The sequence below is a fragment of the Vanacampus margaritifer genome, chromosome 13 (genome assembly GCF_051991255.1).
Source record: "Vanacampus margaritifer isolate UIUO_Vmar chromosome 13, RoL_Vmar_1.0, whole genome shotgun sequence".
NCBI lineage: Eukaryota > Metazoa > Chordata > Actinopteri > Syngnathiformes > Syngnathidae > Vanacampus > Vanacampus margaritifer.
Window position 1 is genome coordinate 17,457,801 of NC_135444.1, and position 25,145 is coordinate 17,482,945.

General features: G+C 40.6%; 1 protein-coding gene across 3 annotated transcripts in view; it reads left to right on the forward strand.

The window, feature by feature from the left end:
- Positions 1–1,318: 1,318 nt before the first annotated feature.
- The window catches only part of dab1a (DAB adaptor protein 1a), a 226,998-nt gene continuing 203,171 nt past the window's right edge, over positions 1,319–25,145 (forward strand). For 2 of the 3 annotated variants that reach the window (XM_077584464.1, XM_077584465.1), the window contains exons 1-3: positions 1,319–1,431; positions 8,606–8,684; positions 10,982–11,158. The gene's annotated coding sequence lies outside the window, so the exon portion shown is untranslated. Of the gene's footprint in view, positions 1,432–5,979; positions 6,075–8,605; positions 8,685–10,981; positions 11,159–25,145 lie in introns of those variants that run through there. The other variant, XM_077584462.1, reaches the window with a different exon arrangement.

Here is a 25,145-nt window from a genome sequence, read left to right on the forward strand (position 1 = left end):
TTGCTTTTCTGTCCATATCAGGGGTCAGCAACCTTAGATGCTCATTTCGGCCGTTTTGCCACAGAGAAAAGAAACACTGGGAGCCACAAAATCCTTTTGACGCCTAAAGCCAGAAAAGCGCTGCAGATAAAATAATCACATATTAAATCATAATCGCAATTTTGAGGGCTAAAAAGATCGCAATTTGATTGTATTTTGGAATAGTTCAGCCCTACTTGTAAGTCAAGAAACCACCGTCTTTGTATAAAAGCCATTCAAAATAAAAATTTGTCAAACATCTTAGAAATAGACTTTAAAATGGTTGTTTTGCAATACAGAATGTCGTTTTTGTTTGAAGAGAAACTACAAAATGGACAGATTGGCCAAGTAATTAGTATTGTAATGATAATTCATGAAATATTTAATATTTTTAACTCATTCACGTCAATAGACGTCAAAAATTTATTTGAACTATTTCAATTAGTTTAATCCCCCCCATTTTTGTTAGCAAGAGTATGAAAGCCTAAATAATTTTTTTGTACATTTAGAACAGATATAAAATTTTTGATTAATCGTGAGTTAACTAGTGAAATCATGCGATTAATTACGATTACAAATTTTAATCGCCTGATGCCCCTAATTTGTAATAATCTTTTCTTTTAAATTAAAAAATATGTTTTTTAATAATGTTTTTATTTCTTATTTTTATTTTTTTAAAGAAAATATTATTAAACATTAGGGGCGTCAGGCGACAACAATTTTTAATCATAATTAATCGCATGACTGCAATAGTTAACTCACGATTAATCACAAATTTTACATCTGTTCTAATACAAAAAACAATTCTAGGTTTTCATACTCTTGTTAACAAAAGTGGGAAAAATGTTAAACTAATAGAAAAAGTTCAAATAAATTTTTGACCTCTATAGTCATCGATGGCAGTGACTGAGTTAATATATATATATATATATATATATATATATATATATATAAATTATATATAGTATATTTCAAAATTGTAATATTTCTGAATTGATCATTTAAAATAAATCAATCAAGTAATTATTTCATTAAATAAATCGTAAATGGACAAAGTATGGCTCTAAAATCCGGAAGTGCCGCTCCATCTGTCAATAGAGTGAATTCTGCCTAGCAACAAGTGAACCCAAGAAAACGTAACAAGACTATTAAAAAAGAACATGAGCAATTCTGCTGCTCTGTTTGATAGTTAAAGAGTGTAAAAGATTTTTATCAACTACTATGTATTTGTTGTATGAGGAATCATGAATTGGAAATACACAACCAAAACAACTAATGCTAACCATTTGCTCCCCCTTTGACAAGGCAGACTTGGTACGGTCCATTTAGTGTTCGTGGTTCTGTCTTGTCACGTCATTTTGTACCTGGCAAGGTGATACCAGTTGGTGGCTTGTAACTAGAATGACCCACAAGGTAAGACAAAATAAATAACAGCTTTAGCTTTTGGATGTTGAAATCGGAAGCATAAACCCAGGCGGTGTAGGCTACAAAATGCTAAAAGCTAACGTGAATGCTAAAATGCTAAAAGCTAACGTGAATGCTAAAATGCTAATATGAAGCTGAGTGGTGTGGGAAAAACATTGCCCTGTACGGTCACGTTGTTGTGTTTTTGACATCTTAGAAATGGAAAACAACAATTAACTAATGCTAACGTTAACATGGCTTGTTAGCGTGCATGGCCATTCAAAAGTAAATTTTGTAAAACAGCTTAGAAATAGACTTTAAAATTGTCCTTCTGCAATGCAGTATGTCATTTTTGTTTGAAAACAAGCATTGTGGAGATAAACCTCCCTCCACATGACCTCGACTCATCGTCGCAATTAGCTGAAAACCTTTGAGTCCTCGACCTAAGCGTGCGGACAGCGTCGCAAAAACGCACATAACGGCAGCAAGTGTGTTAAATATGTCGTGCCTTAAATGTCACCTGACTGAACAGCGTGGAGGGCACGCCTCCGCGCTCTTTGGCTACGGGCTACTGGGAAAGATCACGCTGTCGCTAAGCGTTGTCGCCGCATGCTGACAAGCAGAACCACGAAAACGCGTATGACAATCTGTGGGCAGCTGTAATTAAACACATTTGTCATCCACGCCACTGATCACAACTGTTTTTTTTCCCACCTCCTCCAGTGGAAAATGTCAAGCTATTGTCAAAGGGGACATCATGTCAAATCGACTCAAACCGTAAACATTTCTTGACAATAATATGTTATATGTGAACTCTCTAGTCTAAACAAGACATTCTGATTAATATGACATTTGTGGAACACGAGTTATGAAGCAAAATCCAGCCCTTTTTGTCCATCTCAGGGGACGGCCATTTTGCCACTTACTGTCGATTGAAGATGACGATGATTGATGATGGCCGCCCCCTGAGATGGATAAAAATGGCTGGATTTTGCTGCTGTACACAATATTAACCAGAATCTCATATTTAGACCAGTGGGGCGGCATATAACATATTATTGTTAAAAAAATTGGGGTTGATTTATACAAATAGTTCCCAAATCTTTTGCAACAAGGTATCCAGAAAAAATGCTTTCCCCACATTTCATTTTACAGCGTTATTCCAAAATGGCATAAATTAATTTTTGCCATCAAAATTGCACAAACATATTTTACAAAATTAGATTAGAAATACATTAATTACAAAATGAGGGCCAGATAAATATTTTTTTTTCATTAATGTGCAACTCAATTGAGAAAATCTCAGTAAAAAATAAACAACACATATAATGTCAAAAAGAGACCCAAGCATGATGCTTACTGTAGGGAGATGGGCCAAAAAGTTCAACCTGAGTCTCATCAGACCGCAACACATTTTCCTTTATATATTTGGGAAATTTCAAATGTTTTACCTCTCTTCTTTTTAACTCATTCACTGCCATTGACGGCTATAGACGTCAAAAATTCATTTGAACAATTTTTATTAGTTTAACATTTTGCAAAATGCAAAATAATTTTTATAAATTAGGTTATAGGTCAAATTTTGGTGCATTTTTTTTTTTAAATACAAAAACCTTGCATTTGAACAGGGGTGTGTAGACTTTATATATCCACTCTATGCCTCTCCGAATGCAAAAACTGCATATTGATGAATAAATAAATGTAGTACATCCACCATTGCGCGACTGTTGTTACCAAGGTCAATATTTTCCATCCATGTGATCTCGAGTTGTGCCTGAAAAGCAATATACTGAACCCCAAAGTTTCCACCAATGGGCTCGAAGCACGCAAATGCTATGCTAATTTATGAAAATGCCCATGAATATTAACCATAGAAATCTATGACTACCTCCCGACATGCTAGGATGACTTGAAGTGAGAGATGGAGCAATTATTGTATGATAATGCCCTTAAAGTTCCTTATACAATGCATAGATAATGAGCTTTATTGAAGGAGGGGGGCGGGTTATTCATTTGTCTATGCATTGGATTGGCACGCCACATGATCGTCATCCCGCCTGAAATCCGTTTGGAAGTGATGCTGTCATCTTACATCAAGATGACAGCATCCGAATGCTGAATTGCGCACCAGCCGAAACGCGCGCACACATTTGCGTGTGTTCTCCCCTCGCGTGGTGCTTTCGTCACGCCTGACTTCCCGTCCATGCTGCGGAAAGGCACCATGCCTTCAAATACACAAGTTGCATAATACAAATTCTTTATTTTTGCTTGGCGGACAATTTATTCAGCACGTGTGAAATTAGACACGGTTTTACAATGTTGTCTTTTCAATACGGATCACTGTCAAATAAGTGTTTGTGTACACTTAGCCTGGGGGGGATTGGGGGTAGGGGGAGGGGCTACAAAATGGGCAGACTGGCCTGGTCATTGGTTGATGAGGAAAAACAAAAAGCTAAAATGTGTATGTAAAATATGAACATTATTTTAATGATAAAGTATGTATTTTAAAATTGTATTGTTAATGTTGTAATGATAATTCATGAAATTATTTAATATATTAAAAAAAAAATATATATATACTATAGTATATTTTAAACTTATTAATATTTCTGATTTGATCATTAAAAAAAAATCTATTAACTAATTATATCATGAAATAAAGCAAAAATGGGCAAAATATGGCCCTAAAATCCATAAGTCCCGCCCGGTTGTGAATTCTGCCTAGCAACAAAATGGGCCAAGAAAATGTGACGAGACTACGGTATTCGAAAAGAATACTGCTGCTCTGTTTGATAGTTAAAAAGTGTAAAACATTTTCAACTGTTGTACACAACCTAAACAAATGCTCACCATTTGCTCCCCCTTTGACAAGGCAGACTTGGTACGGTCCATTTAGTGTTCTAGTTCTTTCTTGTCACCTCATTTAGTACTTGGCAAGGTGATACCAGTTGGTAGCCTGTAACTAACTAGAATGACCCACAAGGTAAGAAAAAATAAATAAAAACTCATGTGAAACCCATGTCAATTTAGCTAAGTAAGCAAAGTACAACAGCTTTAGCTTTTGTATGTTGAAATGGGAAGCATAAACCCAGGCGGTATAGGCTACAAAATGCTAAAGGCTAACGTGAATGCTAAAATGCTAATATGAAGCTGAGTGGTGAGGGAAGAAACATTGTCCTGTAAGGTTATTTCGTTGTGTTTTTGAGACGCTAGAAATGAAAACCAACAACAAGAACTAAGCAGAGATGCTAACGTTAGCTTGCCTTGTTACTGTGCATGGACAGTGCACTCCAGTATTCGCTTTGCTGCAGCACTGCCCACAGTCTCTTCTAGGATTAAAATCTGTCTCCTTTAGTGGGCCAGGATTTATTTTGAAGCTCCTCGTTTGCCTCCATTGTTGAAGTGAAAAAAAAAAAAGACAAATGCTACATAGCTGTGAAACTAAGACACCACGATATGACCTTTGCATGTGTGTGCGTGCTTTGTGCTTGGCAGACACTGGACGAGGACAAAATCAAAGTGTCCTGTACGCTCTCTCTCCCCGAAACCCCATGCCAGTATAAACAGAGTGTGTCAGCGGGCAAAAGACACCAGTGAATTATTAAAGCGTTCTGAAGCATTGCTCAAAGAAATCCGGTGAACCGCTGAGACGCCACAATACACACACTCACACACACACACACACACTCACAATCACCTCACATGAAGTGTGCTTGTGAGCGTTCGTGCTGAGCAAAGCTGTTGGGTTCCACGGTGTCCCCATGTATCCGGTATCCCTGTCGCCTAGAAGTCAGGACGTGAGTTGGGCAAGATTTATGACGAGCTCCTGCCTTGGTGCTCCAACCTGTTTAAAGATGCGTTTTACTGCAGTTCTGTTCCCCTTAGATAAACACGAGCGAGAGAAATAATGTGAGACTGCGGGCTGGCAAAACGGGTTGTTGTTGTTGTAGTAAATTTAAATAATTACATTTGCTCCCCGTTTTAAATGGTGGATTCTTCAAAATGAATATTTTGGGAGCAGGTCAACAATTCGGTCTAACCTTGAGTTTTTAGCCTGTGACTTCAATTAGCCGAATTAGCAGTCACTCCTTCAAGACGAGACGCCAACTGCTTCTTAGTGGCAGCCATTTTTTTGCCATGGAACTCACCAAGTACAATTCAGTGAGACTTTAACTTTTAAGTACCATACGTTTGTATTTACTTTTTCTAATTGGAGACATAGGGTAACAAAGAAAACAAAGTGCTGCAGTAAAATGGAGACTGCGGAGGATAATACCGCAAGAGGCGCAAACACAGGCTACGCTAGCATTAGCATGAGTGCCACTGCATCCGTCTGCATAAAAGTAGGGAGGGCGCTGCTAATCTTTTATAGCCAGCCAGTGGCAGCTTGCAGTATTATCTGCACTGTGTGTGTGTGTGTGTGTGTGTGTGTGTGTGTGTGTGTGTGTGTGTGTGTGTGTGTGTGTGTGTGTGTGTGTGTGTGTGTGTGTCAGCCTCCATTGACTGCTGCTAGCCAAGCTGGCATTCATTATCAAGCAGGTAATAACACAGAGCACTGGCTCTAACTCAAGCGGCCGAGGACTCATTAATATAAACAGGCCCCTAAACCCAAACTCAATTTACTTGAAAGCCTCTTTGGAGACGCTGCTTGAGTAAGTAAAGAGTGTGTTTTTTTCCCCCTTCTTCTTCTTCTGCGCTAACTGAGTGCACCAAATGTATTCGTCTGTATTCTGCCAACACGCGCCGCGCTTGTGCAGTAGTTTAAACCCTAAATATAACCCGAGCTTCAATCCCGAATAACTTAATCATTCCAAACACATCTTTACAAAATTACCCTGAAACATGGGCGTAGATAGCAGGGGGGTGGCGGGGGTGGCCCCCACAGATTTATGATGGCTGCACAAAATTTTATTTTTTTGTCATACAGGTAGACAGGAATATATATTCTTTAAATATTCGTTGAAAAAAATCATCCCTTTCTTATGAAAGATGATTAGGACCAGTGAAGAGAGAGAAAAAAAGTTCGACAGGATTCTCACTTTAAAGTGATAATTCTGACTAGTGTTGTTCCGATACCGTTTTTTGGCCCCCGATACAGTTTCCGATACCCAGCTTTGCAGTATCGGCCGATACCTAAGTATTTTTTTTTCTCAACATGAAAAAGCTTTCCTGCCATTGGTTCAGAGCATTCAAGGGCCAATAGGATATCTTAGCTCGGCATGCAGTGAACACATCAGTGAATGTCGTGCATGAGCAAGACACAAGATGCTGCATCCAAAGTCCTATATTAGCGTTAGAATTAATGGTATCGGCATGTTACTTGTTAGTACTCACAGATACCACTGTTTTAATGCAATATCGGGGCCTCTGCCGATACCAGTATCGGTATCGGAAAACAACACAAATTCTGACATTATTCTCAGGATTCTCACTTAAAAGTGAGAATAATAGTAGCACTAATAAAGTCAGAATTCCCACTTAAAAGTCAGAATTCTGAGATTAAAGTGAGAATTCTGAGATTAAAGTGAGAATTTTCACTTTAAAATCAGAATTCTGAGATTAAAGTCAGAATTCTGACTTTAAAGTCAGAATTTTGAGAATAAAGTCAGAATTCTGACTTTAAAGTCAGAATTTTGAGAATAAAGTCAGAATTCTCACTTTTAATGTCAAAATTCTGACTTTATCCTCAGAATTCTCACTTTAAAGTGAGAATTGTGAGAATCCTGCCAAACCTTTTTTTTTTTTTTTTTACTCTCTACACTGGCCCTAATCATCTTCCGTACTTCCTGGCCCCATTTTATGCCTATAATTTCATTTTTAGTCATAATTTTAAAGCATATTTCAGGTGTACAATAATAACTAGCCTACCAGGGACCGGATAATGTAACCCCAGTTTGCAACAAATGTAAAAAAAAAGGAAGGAACAAAACGCAGCACTCGATCCTGAAATTATGCTAGCTATGTAGCAACCGTGGCTAAGCCTAGCATTGGCGGGATACTGTACTGTTAATCAGTTGTTAGCTGTTCTGGTCTCATGATGTCAAAATGTGACCAATAAGATGAAGAGGACGGTTTAAATGCCAACTCTAATTGAACCAGCTTGATGTGTTGGACATTTAAAGAAGGTCAAAAAAGTTCACCTGTAAAGGTTATAGTGCATCTTAGGTTAATTTCTCACGAAAGCCTAACATCCCTAACTTCTTAATGAGAAGCGCGTTACTTAAAACACTGCTTTTCCTATGGGAAAGTTTATTTTGGGCTCAAAACATCTTTACTTTGGTCTAGCCTTTAGCGAGTCTAATTAGCCCATGCTAATGTTTAAATTTCAAACTTTGTGATCCATCAGAGAGGTGTCTAAAAAAGAAAAAGAAAAGCTGGAGATATTCTAAATTTATCGTTAATGACGCACATGGGCTTCATTAGCCTCCCATTGCAGGATGTCATCACAGGTGCTGCGGGAGTGTGTCGACTGAAAAAAAAACGCTTTCATAAAAGGGGATGCGCAGGTGCCGCCATCTTGTAGCTGCCGTTGATTTAGTGCTTTGATTAATGACACCAGACGAAAAGACAGGAAGGACTTATTGTTGAGAAGTGGACGTAGACAGAGTGCAGTATTTGACATCATTGGGCCAAAGTGTTGCATTACATCTTTGATAGAATTGCACACTAAATAGTTGGCTGTAATGTTTTGTCAAGGACAAACTCTCATTTTCTACTTTTGGACCCAAATTTGCTTACGTGTGTTTTTTTTTTTGTGACTATACATTTATTCACTTGGCAAATCGTTCGTCACATCGGCACAATCGAATGAGAGCCAATACAATACCGCGAGTTATTCATTTAACAATAGATGCACTCCCGCTATTGCACTGCATCATACTGAGAAGTTTCCAATACTTTGTCCCTCTCTTGGAGCTAAATAAGTGTTTTTTTTTTCTCTACTGAAAATTTTATCGAACGTATTTTTTATTGATATCACGTCGCGATACATGTTATTGAATTTTCGCCAAGTCCTCGTTTCTTCCAATACTCAAGGCAATATCAGTATCGTATTGGAGGTGAAAAATTTGTGACATCCATAATCTTCTTAGCAGTAATCGTCAAAACATGTTGATTTGTAATCCGTGACAAAATGGTCGCAGTTACCAAAGTAAAAGTTTGCATATTTGTGTATCATCTATAGATTACTTAACCAGGGCTAGCTAGCTGACGGCTTCCCAAATGCAAAGGAAAGTGGGATTGCTTCAGCGTTCCCACAGTCGGTACGTCGATCCACTCGCACCGATCTCCTTCCTCTTCTCCTCCTCCTCTCCTCCTCCTCTTCTTCCTCGGCCGCTCAGCAAGCGTTCGTAATTAACAAGCTTTTACAGTTCGATCTGATCCTCCTCGAGGTTGGATATGTCTGCGAAGCCCAATGGAACTCAAGCTGTCTATCTGCCATTGCCTGGAAACACTGGAATAATGAAAAATGTCTCTTAATTTCCCTCAAGAGATGAATGAAAATTAGTCTGACTTAGTTGATAGGATAACCGGTGAGGTAATAGCTATCTATTAATTTAACCCCTCACCCCTCTTGTTGGCTTATTAGGTCAGTATGTCTTGGCTATTTAAACTCACTGGTTTGCATGGCTAATGATTTTATTTTGCTGTTGATTTATCAATACGTTGATCCTGGTTACTAAGCTAAAACTTAGCTATTAGGTCACTGGTTAGCCTTAGACATTTTAGCTACCTTGCTAGGTCTAACATACTGATATGTTCACTCCTTGGCTTGTCGGTACAATATGACATATATACTGTACTTAGCTATTAGCTGACTGGCTATGTTACAGTATTTTAAGATTTTATTTGTTTGCCAAGATGGTTAGCCAAAATGTCTATAGGTATAAGCACACTGGTCATTGTAAGACATTTTTGGCTAACTGGTAGGTACAACATACTGATAAGCCATTAAGTTCTACATATTGATAAGATAAGCTAAGCTAAGAAGACATTTTTGTCTTAGCTTACTGAATAGGCTATCGTTGTTGTTTTTTTTTTAAATTAAGTTAGCTTGTTGGCTTATTAGCCAAAAATAAATAGTTAGCTATTAGCTCACTAGTTGGCTTATCCGTAGGTTCAGCTGCCATTTTAGCTTGATGTTAGCATATCGTTTGAAGCATCACAATGCTACACAGTAGATCCTCACATCTCTTTAGCGTATGCTCTATGTATTCCAACGACACACTCTGGATGATTACCACGATGCGGCGGCGGCGGCAGAATTCATCCCTGCGGTTCATTTGAGTGGCTCCCTATTTTATTTCCAAGGGGTTTGTCACTGGGAAGTAGAGTAACGGCGGAAGTCATTTGGTGGCGGTAATGACGTTTTAAGTGCGGCGGGCTGCAGTGTGCTGTGAAAAGTGAGATTGTGTTTCCTCGTAGATGACGTCCTACACCGGCACTCATTTAGCCAAGCAGCGCTGTCAGGGTTTATTGCAGTGGCCATAGCAACAGCAGTGGAGTAGAGAGGAAGATGAAGATTTTTTTCTTGTTGCGCTAATGTCCTTGTTGGATTAGAAAAAGCATGAGTGATATCTTTCTTTCTTTCTTTCTTTCTTGACACCGATGGGCAATTTAGTTTCTTCAGTTTCACGCTTCCCGTATTCATCTTTGTGAACGACTTTGGTATTTTCTCCCTTCTTCCATCTTAAATGCCAATCAGGGATGCGAATGCAGCCACTATTGTCTCGAAACTTTGTTCAGCAGGTGGCAAACAGCCCGACGGGTGATTGGACAAAGCTTATGTCCGTCGGCGTCAATCAGAGGCTTTGTGTTGCGTGTTAGTAATATAATCGCAGACCAGGTGATATGGCCTTAAAATAAAAATAAAATGAGATGAAAAACCTTATTTATGATTTCATCCAGTTTTTACCTCCTTTGCTATTAGGACACGCACATGCGCAATCAATCTTCTTTTTTTTTTTTCTTTAACAGGAAATTCCTTATGATAAGTAAGTCTCTGGAGCAATATATATATTTTTTTGTTTTCTTCATGTATGATTTGAAAATATCAATTTCCACTTTTAACAGAACATAAACATAATACTTAATGGATTAAAAATGTTAATGTTAAAAAATGTATCTTAACAAAATGTGCATTCAAACTTCCACCACTTTCCCGTACAGGTGAAGCAAGGTAACCGCCGCAAAATATTTGTGGCCAGTAAGCATAAAACTTGCGCAAAAGTTCCCAATGTGAATAAATGACTTCTGTGAGGATTTAAATCAGATTTGTGCGCAGTATCTTGTAACTGTGACACTTTAGGGAGGAGGCGATGCTGCTATTAGATGGAATGTGGTAACATTGTAGGCAGGTTGGGAGGGGGTGAGCATCAGGGGTGGGGTGGGGGGGGGTGTCGGGATGCTGAGCTCTGCAGCGGTGAGCGTCGAGCTAACCACTTGTGAGCTTCCCCCCCCCCCGACTGCATGCCAGTGCACTCGCCTCGCCTAAACACCCTCCCTCCTGCATCTGTCCGCCACCTCAGCAGCCGCCTTCAACTGCACTCGCTCTCTACAGGTTTCCGCCGGAGTGGCTCTGGATTTCCTGCCGCCTCGAGAATTCTCTGGTTTCTGGACGAAAAGGAGGAAAAGGGGGTGGGTGGGGGGGGGCTAACGTAGGAAGAGGAGTGGCGCAAGAGGAGCACCGGGGTGGCGGCCGACAGGAGGATCTGGGAGTGACCCTGCTGTCCATCAGGTGTGTGTTTAGTTTGCTTACTTTGGGTTTGGCTTTATTTGAAATGTGGGAATTTTATCTGGTTGTTCTTTTTTTGTGTATACATACAGTATATAGTGTATGTATACATATACAGTATGTACGTATGTATATATATGTATGTACGTGTATATGTATGTACATGCTAGCACATGCAAAGCAGTGGATTCTAAATTTTACGCATTTGGTTCTTTTCTAAAGACTTTTTTTTTTGGTACCGCTTCATCCAACTTTTTCCATTAAAGAAAAGTCCAGCTCGTGCACGGTAAAAGCGAGGACGTCGCAACACGATCCCTCTGTTTACGAGGTTATCCCGTATTCCGCTCACAGCCACTAGAGGGCGAATTGCTATGATGGACTGTGCTGAGTTAAACAGCCTCATTCGTCATCTCTTCATTTTGTATTCATGAGTTTCTTGAGTTCTGCCTTGGTAAGGGTATCTCCTCAGCATTCACAGTACAATTTTTCATGTACTATAAGTAGCATGGATATAGTGGATGGAATATGGAGATGCAGGGAGGAGAATATAAATACGAAATAAGGTGAAAAGCGCGTCGTTGGCTCACGCTGACCGGCGTGTTTGTGTGTTCGTTCTTAATGACTTGTCGTACGCTGGCGGGGGACGGAATCTGGTATCAATCACAGCACGACTGGGCGCTGGCTTGCCGCTCCCCTGGCAGCTTGTGTGTGCGTGATTGTGGCAATGTGCTCCACAGCGGCCCGGAACATAATGTCACAGTGGTCCCGTAAGAACTCATAGCAGGTTTTCGTCTTGTCCGTCTGAATCTAGAACCGCCTAACACGGCCTGCAGGCTGCCCGGTTATCATTTCTCAGCCTCAGTTGGCCACGGGATGCAGTGAACGGAGTGAGAGTCCATCACCCGTCTTAAGTATCTGGGAGCCATCTTTACTGGTGCGCCCAATTATATTATTTTGTTATTATATTATATATATATTTTTATATTTTTTATTATATTATATATTTTTTTGTAATTTACTCAGTTTGTCAGTAAGTATGGTCCATGTCGTTGCCACAGAAGGATTCTGGACTTCGGTCTATGTGCCCACTGAGCGTTTCACCTTATGTTGACAGACTGCTTAAAATGTGAACGACCCCAATAGGATGATGAAAAATAGCCATGTGTGCTTCATTCTCTCAAATTCTGTAGTGTATTTGAGATGAATAACACAGCATGTCCTCCTACCAAACCAGATGTCCGTTGCAGTACCAAAAATGACCTGTGAATAGGCAGCATAGTTCAACAGGGCATCTAGAAAAAAAAAAAAAAATCAAAACGGAAAGAATAGTCGAAGTATTGAAGATGCTAAGCTAACTGTTAGCTTGTCAGGTTAGCCACCAGTATAGCCAAGTTTGTACGCTTTAGAATCGGCTGGTCTGCCAGCGCCCCCTGTTGACCAGCTGCCCCCTTTGTCGCATGCCACTGTTAGTTCAGTTCAGCAGTCAAGGGGGTGTGGGGTGAGAATAAGTGTGTGAGTTTGTATCCAATCAGGTAGCAACTGTGAGTCAGCCTAATCCATTCTGGTGCGTGTGTGACTCAGCGAAACACACACACACACACACTAGAATACACGGCTCTAAAAAATAATAAAGGAAATGTTTGAACACTTCTTGATCTCAATGAATAAATTACCGCAGTTAAAAGTTTTGGATTGCGTTGGGAACAACAGAACATGCATAATCACCGGAAATAAATAATTAACCTTTGCTGGTCTGGATTCAGAATCATACTCAAAATGAAAGTGTAAAAATCTGACTTCTGATCCAACGTCAAGACAATTAAAAATAACGCTCAGTCATTTGTGTGTTCTCCATGTGCCCGTATGCACTCCCTACGACAACTTTACCTACTCTTGATGAGATGGTGGATGTTCTCCTTGTGAATCTCCTCCCAATCCTGGATCAGGGCATCATTTAAAAGCTGCTGATGTTGCGATGGTGGGCAGAACAAGACACGATGGGCCAGATGTACTCGATTGGATTTAGGTCTGGGGAATGGGCAGGCGTGTTCACACGCAGTCAATAACCCTTTCAAAACCTGAATATTGGCATGATCTTTCGGAAGGAATCTTGGGTTGAGCGACTTGTATGCTCGGCGGCCATCTTACGTTGCCACTCTCTAAACAAGCCTACTTGAAGCGCACATCAATTTGCTAACCTGGCTAAGCTGCATTACCGGCGCAATTTTTTGCGGGTTGTAATACGCTTCCTAATGCTACCAAAGTTGTAATGGCACTGAAAAATACCAACATGACCGATAATCAGCCAGAAAGGATGAGGACAGGAACGGTAATCTGTGGCCACCAGCTGCAGAAGCTGAACTTGTCCTGTGAATTGCTTTTCAATTCCACCTATTGTCTGTCTTGTTCCACTTTCACAACAGCAAGTGGAATTGATTCACAACCACTCTTGATTCCTAACAGGACAGGTTGATATCCCAGAAGTGTGATTGACTTGTTATGATTGCGTTCCCTTTATGTTTCGGAGCGGTGTATATTGCTACCGTGCCGAATATTGACTGCTATCATTGGCGCTAACCCCGAGCGGCTACCAGTTGGCATGTTACACTTTGACGTCTACTTCCTCAGGAATATGGCGACGTTGGCGGTCGCCATGTCCGCACGCGAGCCACTCGTAACCCCCGACCCCCCCCCCCCCCAGCCGCCGTTGGAGTGTCATCCGTTAAACCGAGAGGGGAAAATCCAATTACGCCGGTCTCGCGCCGTCTGCCTCCCGACGAAGCGGCGTTTTGATAACTTTGATTGCTGAAATCTGCTTCAATCACGGGACGCGCCCACAACGCCGCGCCGGCGTGACGGCCACGCCGTTGAGTAGTGGAGGTGATGCGGGTCTCGGCTCCGTATATCCTGACGGGAGAATCCCATTATCTTTTTCCACGTGTAGCTGCCGTACCGCCTCCATGGATGGTGTTTTGTCGACACTCGTGTATGAATGAGCACTTTAAATGCACATATTTCTTTTGTTGTGTTGCGTGTTTTCATGTGGCGTCATATTAATGCACATATTTATTGTGTGTCCTTTTTGTGTCCTTTCAAAGGATCCTTGGGTGTGGTAAATGACGGTACAAAGTCAATGAAAATGAGAGGAGGTCCCCCCCCCCCCTCCCTTCGCGACTATAATGAGGGCTCATTTATCTCCATCTCGGCGCAATCTCATCATTCAGGATTGCAGAGGAATGAGGATGATTGCGTTTATTATATTCAGGCCGCGGTCGTGTAGCGTGTGTGTTTGTTCGTGACAATGGTTGTTTACAGCTTACGAACGGCGCGCCTGTTGACACACCTGTTATATTTGATTAGAAAATGGGTCAAACATGATACAAAAGGAGTCGTTCTTGTGCTCGTTTTGCGCTGAACTTGTGTTCTGTAAACATAATAGAATCAATTAACGCAGATAACGTAGGCCATAGGTAAGACTAGAGGGCAGTTTGGGAGGTATTAACAAGTCTAATTTGGCTACAGGGTGACGAAGTGCTGCTTCTACTACTGAAAATGGAATGCGGTCTTCAAGGCGCGTGCTTTTTTTCTTCACACTTTAGTAGCCTCGTACGTAGTAGTACTGTAGATACTTGCATTGTCGCCATGTCCCTAGCTCCGCCCTCTGTCAGTAATAAACGGGATTCTTCAATTGGTATGTGCAGCAATAGAGGGGGTGGGGCAACCGGTGTAATTTAAAAAGGAGCACAATGGAACTGAAACGTGTTAAGCTAAATGGTTAGCGAACATCATTTTCTCACCACTGGCTAAAGGTTGAGTAATGTTATGATAAGCCCCGCAACACCCGCGAGTGGCCCAGCCCCATTTAAGAGCTCTCAGGGTAACAATGCTTGGCCTTGACCTTGGCCAATCACAGCAAGGAGTCGCTGATTGCTGCTTAACTCCGACAGGAAGTGGCATCACCTAATTTGGTCGAAGGCTTTTATTCCACTCTTCAGATAAAGAGGCTGATTATCCTCACCGTGCGCTCCCCAGGGGAAACTGAGAGATGCTGCAAGCATGTGTGCATACTGTAGGAATGCGGTTACACTTCCTATCCTTTTGAGAATTGTGTGGTGATGGCTCGGGGGTTTGGAAGTAGGGTTTCAATTCAAGGTTATGGCTTTCCAATTGTTTTCAAATGAGGGTTAGGATTTCAATGCATGGTTGTTCTGAAGTCGGGATTCAATGTAGGGTTTCAAGTCAGGTTTAGTGTTTAAAACTGTTTCAAAGTAGGGTTTCAAGTCAAAAGTAGGGTTGTAAGTCGGGGTTAGGGTTTCAAGGGAGAGTTTCAAAGTAGGTTTCAAGTCAGCAGTAGGGTTTTTAAGTACAGTTTTAGGTCAGGGTTCAGGTTTCAAGGTAGAGTTTTGAGAGTAGGGTTTCAGGTCAAGGTTAAGTGTTTCAAGCCAGGGTTTATGGGTTCAACATCAGGTTTGAAAGTAGAGTTTCAAGCCAAGGTTATGGCTTTCCAATTGTTTTCAAATGAGGGTTAGGATTTCAATGCTTGGTTGTTCTGAAGTCGGGATTCAATGTAGGGTTTCAAGTCAGGTTTAGTGTTTAAAACTGTCAAAAGTAGGGTTGTAAGTCGGGGTTAGGGTTTCAAGGGAGAGTTTCAAAGTAGGTTTCAAGTCAGCAGTAGGGTTTTTAAGTACAGTTTTAGGTCAGGGTTCAGGTTTCAAGGTAGAGTTTTGAGAGTAGGGTTTCAGGTCAAGGTTAAGTGTTTCAAGCCAGGGTTTATGGGTTCAACATCAGGTTTGAAAGTAGAGTTTCAAGCCAAGGTTATGGCTTTCCAATTGTTTTCAAATGAGGGTTAGGATTTCAATGCATGGTTGTTCTGAAGTCAGGATTCAATGTAGGGTTTCAAGTTCAAGGTTTAGTGTTTAAAACTGTTTCAAAGTAGGGTTTCAAGTCAGAAGTAGGGTTGTAAGTCGGGGTTAGGGTTTCAAGGGAGAGTTTCAAGTCAGCAGTAGGGTTTTTAAGTACAGTTTTAGGTCAGGGTTCAGGTTTCAAGGTAGATTTTTGAGAGTAGGGTTTCAGGTCAAGGTTAAGTGTTTCAAGCCAGGGTTTATGGGTTCAACATCAGGTTTGAAAGTAGGGTTTCAAGCCAAGGTTATGGCTTTCCAATTGTTTTCAAATGAGGGTTAGGATTTCAATGCATGGTTGTTCTGAAGTCGGGATTCAATGTAGGGTTTCAAGTCAGGTTTAGTGTTTAAAACTGTCAAAAGTAGGGTTGTAAATCGGGGTTAGGGTTTCAAGGGAGAGTTTCAAAGTAGGTTTCAAGTCAGCAGTAGGGTTTTTGAATTCAGTTTTAGGTCAGGGTTCAGGTTTCAAGGTAGAGTTTTGAGAGTAGGGTTTCAGGTCAAGGTTAAGTGTTTCAAGCCAGGGTTTATGGGTTCAACATCAGGTTTGAAAGTAGAGTTTCAAGCCAAGGTTATGGCTTTCCAATTGTTTTCAAATGAGGGTTAGGATTTCAATGCTTGGTTGTTCTGAAGTCAGGATTCAATGTAGGGTTTTAGGTTTACTGTTTAAAACTGTTTCAAAGTAGGGTTTCAAGTCAGAAGTAGGGTTGTAAGTCGGGGTTAGGGTTTCAAGGGAGAGTTTCAAGTCAGCAGTAGGGTTTTTAAGTACAGTTTTAGGTCAGGGTTCTGGTTTCAAGGTAGAGTTTTGAGAGTAGGGTTTCAGGTCAAGGTTAAGTGTTTCAAGCCAGGGTTTATGGGTTCAACATCAGGTTTGAAAGTAGAGTTTCAAGCCAAGGTTATGGCTTTCCAATTGTTTTCAAATGAGGGTTAGGATTTCAATGCATGGTTGTTCTGAAGTCGGGATTCAATGTAGGGTTTCAAGTCAGGTTTAGTGTTTAAAACTGTCAAAAGTAGGGTTGTAAGTCGGGGTTAGGGTTTCAAGGGAGAGTTTCAAAGTAGGTTTCAAGTCAGCAGTAGGGTTTTTAAGTACAGTTTTAGGTCAGGGTTCAGGTTTCAAGGTAGATTTTTGAGAGTAGGGTTTCAGGTCAAGGTTAAGTGTTTCAAGCCAGGGTTTATGGGTTCAACATCAGGTTTGAAAGTAGAGTTTCAAGCCAAGGTTATGGCTTTCCAATTGTTTTCAAATGAGGGTTAGGATTTCAATGCTTGGTTGTTCTGAAGTCAGGATTCAATGTAGGGTTTTAGGTTTACTGTTTAAAACTGTTTCAAAGTAGGGTTTCAAGTCAGAAGTAGGGTTGTAAGTCGGGGTTAGGGTTTCAAGGGAGAGTTTCAAGTCAGCAGTAGGGTTTTTAAGTACAGTTTTAGGTCAGGGTTCAGGTTTCAAGGTAGAGTTTTGAGAGTAGGGTTTCAGGTCAAGGTTAAGTGTTTCAAGCCAGGGTTTATGGGTTCAACATCAGGTTTGAAAGTAGAGTTTCAAGCCAAGGTTATGGCTTTCCAATTGTTTTCAAATGAGGGTTAGGATTTCAATGCATGGTTGTTCTGAAGTCAGGATTCAATGGAGGGTTTCAAGTTCAAGGTTTAGTGTTTAAAACTGTTTCAAAGTAGGGTTTCAAGTCAGAAGTAGGGTTGTAAGTCGGGGTTAGGGTTTCAAGGGAGAGTTTCAAGTCAGCAGTAGGGTTTTTAAGTACAGTTTTAGGTCAGGGTTCAGGTTTCAAGGTACAGTTTTGAGAGTAGGGTTTCAGGTCAAGGTTAAGTGTTTCCAATTCTCCAATTCAGTGTTTCATGGGTTCAACATCAGGTTTGAAAGTAGGGTTTCAAGCCAATACTTGTTTTTTCAAAGTAAGATAGTTTTAGGTTTTCAAAAAGGGTTCTAAATTTACTGTTAGAGTTTCAAATATATTTTTCAAATCAGGGTTCTGGTTTCAACTGAATCTATTAGACCAAAAAGTCAAGTCAAGGTATGGTTTCAAATTTGGTTACGGTTTCCAAGTAGGGTTCAAAGTTAGGGCAATGTTTCAAATTTAGAGTATAGTTTTAAGTCAGTGTTCAAAATTTTTAATATATATTTTTTTAATTCAGGGTTAGAGTTTCATAGTAAGGTTTCAAGATTGGACTAGAGTTTCAGGTCACTGTTAGTGTTTGAAGTGTGTGTATGTCCGATTTTTTTTATTGCATTACATTTAATATATCACTCTCTTTTGTGTGCGTGTTGTTTTTGCCTCCCGCACTCACGTCCCAATGTGCTTAGAGGTTCTTTGCAGGTGATTGTCAGCTGGCGATATTAGTGCGAGTGTAATAACGCTGATGTTTTGCCTCCAGAGAGTCACTCCTCGCCAATCACATTTAGTCAACACAATCACTATCCTGCCCGCCACTCGGCGGGACACGAGGCGCGCGCACCATTTTTCATTTCCTTCCGAGCGTCACAAGCGCGCTATTTGTGGCCGCGATGAATCCATCGTCCGCGTCGCCGAGGCTTCTTACAGTGCGCTGCTCTTTATTGTTGTTGCTGTCGCCGCTGCGCCGTCTCTTTTTGTTTGTGTGAGATGCGACAGACGAGTAATGAAATGATGCTTTAGTCATCATTGTAAATCTTGTGGCTTCTTTTGTCGCCCTTGAACCAAAGTAACAATGAAACATTGAAAGGTTGTGTTGGTGTGCTTTGACTTTCAGACTGATCTAAGGCTATCAGTCAAAATCAATCGGAAATTCACTTTCTCCTTCTAGTATTTCTCAAAAGTTCTTGTTTTTGGTCATGAATAATGCAGGCAATAAAAGAAGCGTCTTGGGTCGAATAGAATCTTAAGAAATCAATATTGTTCTTTCTATGGGACTGAACGGCGATAGGTCAAAACCGATTATAAAATGATTACTTGTATAAAGTTCTGGCAAAAACAATAGAATCCTTGACCTTGATCAGCTTCCGGCTATTGTTAAACCTCAAGAGGAACTGTTTTGCTGACATGGTCAATTTGACATTTAAAGTTTGACGAGGATGGACTGAGAATCGCTGAAAGGAGACTCATACTTTTTGAAACTGTTCCCAGGGGTTTGGCAGTCTTCAGCACAAATACACAAAGGATTAAAAACTCATGTAAGGTGCTTAAAGTTGTTGTTGTTTTTTTGTATGAAAAGTGATATATAAATTAAGCTTGATTGATTGATCAAATCTAAATGCTATTTTAGCACCCCTTCCCCCAAAAAGTATTTTTTAATAAGGAAAAAAAAACACACCTAATTTTGCACATTAGAAAAACATAGAGTAATGATAACACAATTAAATAGAATGATAAGAATTCAACAGTTTTGGCATCATGATTTAATGCTGCAATCCAATTCATTGTGCTGCTCCTTCTAGTGTACCTGCCTTGGCCACCAGGAGGCACTGTAATACTTTATGGCCATGAACACACAAACGAAGAAGAATAAGGCCTCATTTTCTGCTACTGCTGTAATGGCCATTTTTCATAGAATAGATTCAGTAGGGCTGCAATTTATGATTATTTCAGTAATTGAGTTAATCAGTTTTTTTTTTTTTTTGATTATGAATCTGTTTAAAAAAAAAGATTAACTTTCCATCAGTTTTTTCAACTAATTATTTCATAATCCACAATGCACTGACTAGTTAATTATGATTCAGTTACTGGTTTGGCTAGTAACATGAGGAAAATAGGCAAAAATGTTGATTATCATTATTAGTGTGACAGTAAATTTAAACGGTCGAAGTCAAACTTTTTGGGGCAAACTGCTGTTTCTTACGAAGTAAGAACATTTGAGTTCACTGCGCCCAAACATCACTTGTATGCTCATATCTTGAACAAAACCAAAAGTCGGGTCACTTGTATCTCAAGGCACCACTGTATTTGTATACGAAGAAGTGTAATTTCTATCAAAACACTTTCCGCCGGAAGGTTCAAATCTCCCTCGATACTGCAATTCTTTGAGATCGTATCATCATGGTCACCCACAAACTCCCAACGGCTTCCATTTTGCCCCGTGAGATAACTTTTACCGCTTTTACTTCTCAGAGCTGCACTGTCAGGGTCAGGTAATGACACTGCACCCGCCAGGTTAAAGAAAGTTCACGTTGAAATGTCCGCCGTGCCGACATTTCAAATAAAGCCACCGAGGTGCAGCAGCAGCAGCAGCCTTGGTAGAGAGTGTGGGGGGGAAAAAAAAGAAGAAGAATGAAGTCGGTGAGGGAAATGGAGCGAGGGGACTATATAGCTGAGGTGGTGGATCGATAATATGCCCTCTGATCCATAACATTAATGGGAGGGAATACGTTATTACTGTTAAAAGGCGTTAGGTGGACGGGGCGCTCACACACACACACACACACATATCCAGTCACAGGATGATACATCACATCTGGGCGGCTAGCCAGAGAATATCCGCCTCTCCCCTCTTTTAACCTTGGAAAATTGTGCAGAGCTTCATCTCCTCCTTCCTCCTCCTCTGTCCATTTCATCTCCTTTCCTAATATCCTGATTGAAGCGCTCACCTCTCGCCGTCGCGCTTAATGAGCAGCAGAGGCCCCGAGTGTGGCGCGCCCAAGCATAGCCAAGACCCAGGGACACTCTTCTTTATCAGACTGCGGAAAATATTGATGAGTGGTTAAGACTGCAAGGAGGTTCCGGGTTCAGATCTTTCATGTCTCAATTTGGTACTCCCAAAGCTTATGGACATAGGTTTGATTCATTGAATGCTAAATTGTCCATCGGTGTGAGTGGTTGTCTGTCCTGACTGCCCATTTTCCACTTTATGGCACAGAGCGTAGTCGGCATGATTGGATTTCTGTCTTGACCTCTTAAAAAAAAAAGTCTTGGTCTTGACCTCCAAAAGTCTTGGCCTTGTCTCAGTTTCGACCTTCAAAAGTCTTGGACTTTTCTGTCTTGACCTCTAAAAGTCTTGGTCTTTTTCTTCTCCTGACCTCCAAAAGTGCGTCTTACCTCAGTCTCCAAAAGTCTTGGCCTTGTCTCAGTTTCGACTTCTAAAAGTCTTGGCCTTGTCTCAGTTTCGACCTCTAAAAGTCTTGGCCTTGTCTCAGTTTCAATCTCTAAAAGTCTTGGACTTTTGTGTCTCGACCACTAAAAGTCTTGGACTTTTGTGTCTCGACCACTAAAAGTCTTGGACTTTTGTGTCTCGACCACTAAAAGTCTTGGACTTTTGTGTCTCGACCACTAAAAGTCTTGGACTTTTGTGTCTCGACCACTAAAAGTCTTGGACTTTTGTGTCTCGACCACTAAAAGTCTTGGACTTTTCTGTCTCGACCACTAAAAGTCTTGGACTTTTCTGTCTCGACCACTAAAAGTCTTGGACTTTTCTGTCTCGACCACTAAAAGTCTTGGACTTTTCTGTCTCGACCACTAAAAGTCTTGGACTTTTCTGTCTTGGTCTCGACCACTAAAAGTCTTGGACTTTTCTGTCTTGGTCTCGACCACTATAAATCTTGGTCTCGACCACTATAAGTCTTGGTCTCGACCACTATAAGTCTTGATCTTGTCTTGGTCTCGACCTCTAAAAGTCTTGGTCTCGACCACCAAAAGTCTGTCTTGATCTTGTCTTGGTCTCGACCTCTAAAAGTCTTGGTCTCGACCACCAAAAGTCTGTCTTGATGTTGTCTAGTCTCGATAATGTCTTTGTCTCAGTCGGTGTGGTCTTGACTACAACACTACTGTGCTTTGTTTTTAGAGATATGAGCCGTTGTTCGGCTGATGAGTTTGCTTTGACTTGCGAGTAGAGGTACACCAATCAATCGGCCGGGCATAGCGGCAATTTTATTACTTTTGGGGGAATCGTTGATTGGCCGATCTCTTAAAATAACACTAAACTTAGCCACCAATCTCATCTCCCTTTGTCGAGGTCTGACAAAGTCAGCCAGTGTCAAATAGGTTTTTCATTTTGATTTGAAAAAACTATTTAAGGTTTTAATTTAAATCATTTTACGGGGTTTGCTCATTGTTTTACAAATAAAACAAGGAACATTGAAGGTACAGTATATATATACTGTTGAAATGTTATGAAGAAAAAAAGCATGTGAGACTTTTTTAAAGATCGATGACAAATCGGCTGATTCGCTTTAGTCACTTCAGTCAAAACATTTGAATGTCTGTGCCTCATCAATCCTGAACACGAATCCAAAGTTGCATCACTGCAGTTTCTATTTGCGTCACAGCGCCAACAGCAGCAGAAGGGCAGCAGTTGTACACTGTGAATATAAATATGGAAGGATGCGTGTTTGTGCAGCTGTGTGTACTCGCGTCACGTCGGCGTGTCGTTCATTGCCGTGCACTTTTGTGCGCTTTGAATACAATACGACCTCTGCCTGACGTTCTCTGCGTTGTAAACTACAGCGGCTAGCATCCTCTGCGCCGTGGAGATTCATATTGCAAAAAACAGTTTAGGACAGCTGCGCTAAAAGCAAATTAAACAATCACACATTCGGAATTGAGCTATAAATACATCACAGTCCAAGTCCAAGGCAGAATTTCTGACACTAGGCTTGTGTTGGATCTTATTGGCTTGCACTGGTCAGTGGCGCTTCTGTTGTCGGACATAAATAGTGTAGATCTATCACCGTCACACGGGCCCTTGGGTGCCGGCTTGTCATGTTGAGCCTGGTTTACAGAGAGAAAGATGGGCCACATTGTGTGTCCGGTGCCAACCCGTTGCCTTTATCTGTAAGCCACAGCTGAGCATAAAATGGGACTAAAGGGGGGGAAAAAAAAAAGCGATAGCCCTCTGGACAGAGTGGATGCCAGATCGAGACGGTCTTTGCGACACAATCAGTCTGATAACAATTTTCTTGGAGAAGAAACAGAACAATTTCACCGCAGTGTATTTTAGAAAAACATGCCACAAACGACTATTGAATATACAGTATACGGTATGCAAATGAGCTCATTACATTTACGTTGTCTTTCTTTCAATGAGTCAGATGAGTCACAGTGTACACCACAGTGAGGAAAAAGTGAAAATGTATTTTTCTGTAAAAAAGTGTTAAAAAAAAAAAAATCCTCCCCACCCGCTTTTGTCAGCCTTCCCTGACTCCTAATCAGCAGCTTTTCGCTCACGTTTGGTATCTGTGCCTCCTCGCCTCGTATCTGCAGCCGCACTCCGGACAGATGGAGTCTTTTTATTTTTCTCAGTTTTTCTGCCTGAGCGGCGATACCGAAAGTCCCATTCTGCTGCCCGCGTTCGAGATAAATCAACAACATTTTTCTACAGTTGCGATCAATGCTGGACCTTTTTTTTCCACTCATACAAATACACCACAGAGAAGTGAATCTTTACCTCCTCGGGCTGTTTTTTTTTTTTTTTTTTTTTTTAAGCCTCCTTCCAGTAGTCCACTCTTGCGGGAGGGATTTGCATCTTATTAGCATCTCATTACAGATTTAATAGCATGAACCCCATGCCCCCCAGACAATAAAGGGTTAAGAATAGATAGCATAGAGGATTCTGCTTTCCACCAGTGGTTACTGTACATCTTCCCTTGCACGCAGTGTGTGACAGGTTTGTTCATTAAGCAAATTGTGGCACGCACACGTGCGTGACCTCACCGTATTGTTGCGCAACTCCCTTTCCAATCTTCTCGATGTGCATGTTTTTCTCTTTAATAAACATTTAGCACGGCTTTTGACGCCAAATCCCACACTTGCCCGCTCACTGGGGAGCATTTTATTTAAATTTAATTTATTTTAATTTTATTTATTTTGAATTTTTAAATTTTTAATGTTTAATTTTTTGTTAAATTTTTAATGTTAATTTTTTAATTTTTTATTAATATTATTATTTTTTTATTTGTTATTAATAATAAAATATTTAATAATAATAACAATTTATTTATTTATTTGATCCCAATCTCCCGCAAAAGAGCAGGTGTGGGAAATGTAGGGTATTTGATGAATTATTTATTTTTATTGTCAAGGTCTACATTATGTTACAAAATGATCAACCCCAAAACGTATCCAATTGCGTGTTGGTTTATTCTTCAAAACAAAAATCAAATAAATGGCTTTAAGCATTTTGCCAAGTTTTACCTTGAGTGAGTGAGTGAGTGAGTGTGAGAGAGAGAGAGTGAGAGAGAGACCTTTCTTTCTCTCTCTATTGTAGTCTGATATAGTCAAGTTGACCTGGTCAGTGTTCGAACGATGCGTCGTCTGATGTGGAGTGCTTGTTTCTCGCTCAACCATTGATTTGGATTGTCTGCAGTTTGTAGAAGCAAGCTTGAAGTGGCCTGATTCCATTTTATGCAAACAATTCAAGGGACTGATGTTTCTTCTGCAGAAAACGGTGATTTAAGTGATCAATGACTACGTTTACATGCAGGCAATATCGGGGCTATGGTCATCATTCGGGTTTCTGGAGCAATCGGTGTAAGGGGCCGAAGCACGGACGACGACGTCATGGCAGAAATAGACGTCGTTTCTGCTTCTCACTTTAAACGGTCAATAAAATACATTATATTCAAGCTGGAGATAAGCATTACGAGCGATGTCGCGTCTGTCTCACATGAATAGTTAACGTGTCTACGTGGCACAATATAACGCGAAAATGCCACGAAAAAAAAAGGTATTCAAGCCAGGCCCGTGTAGGACGGCGCTGTGCATACAAGATTCCTTGCGAGTACAAATAAGACAAGAAGAGGTTATGAAAGTAGCCCAAGGGGCATATTCCGGTTATGGTGCGTGTTTACATAACCTTTCAACACTCAAATATTGCCAATGTTTGTGTTTTATAAGGGTTATTGCCTGCATGTAAATGTAGTCAATGATTGAATTGAAGTTTAAAGCCACATTATGTACTAACAATAAATAAATCTAAGTCATAATATGTCCATATTCCAGCACAGGGGCTCAAATCTTTGTGTCTTTGGAATGCCTGTCCACCCAACAAGTATGGAAATTCTTGATCCTTTTGAGTACTTTTGGAATGGTTAAAAAATGCATATGCCTTCTATTTGAAGAGAAGATGCCATGTTTTCCTGCCAAGGCTGATGAATTCTGTAATCGTTGAAGCATTTTGCAGCAAAAACG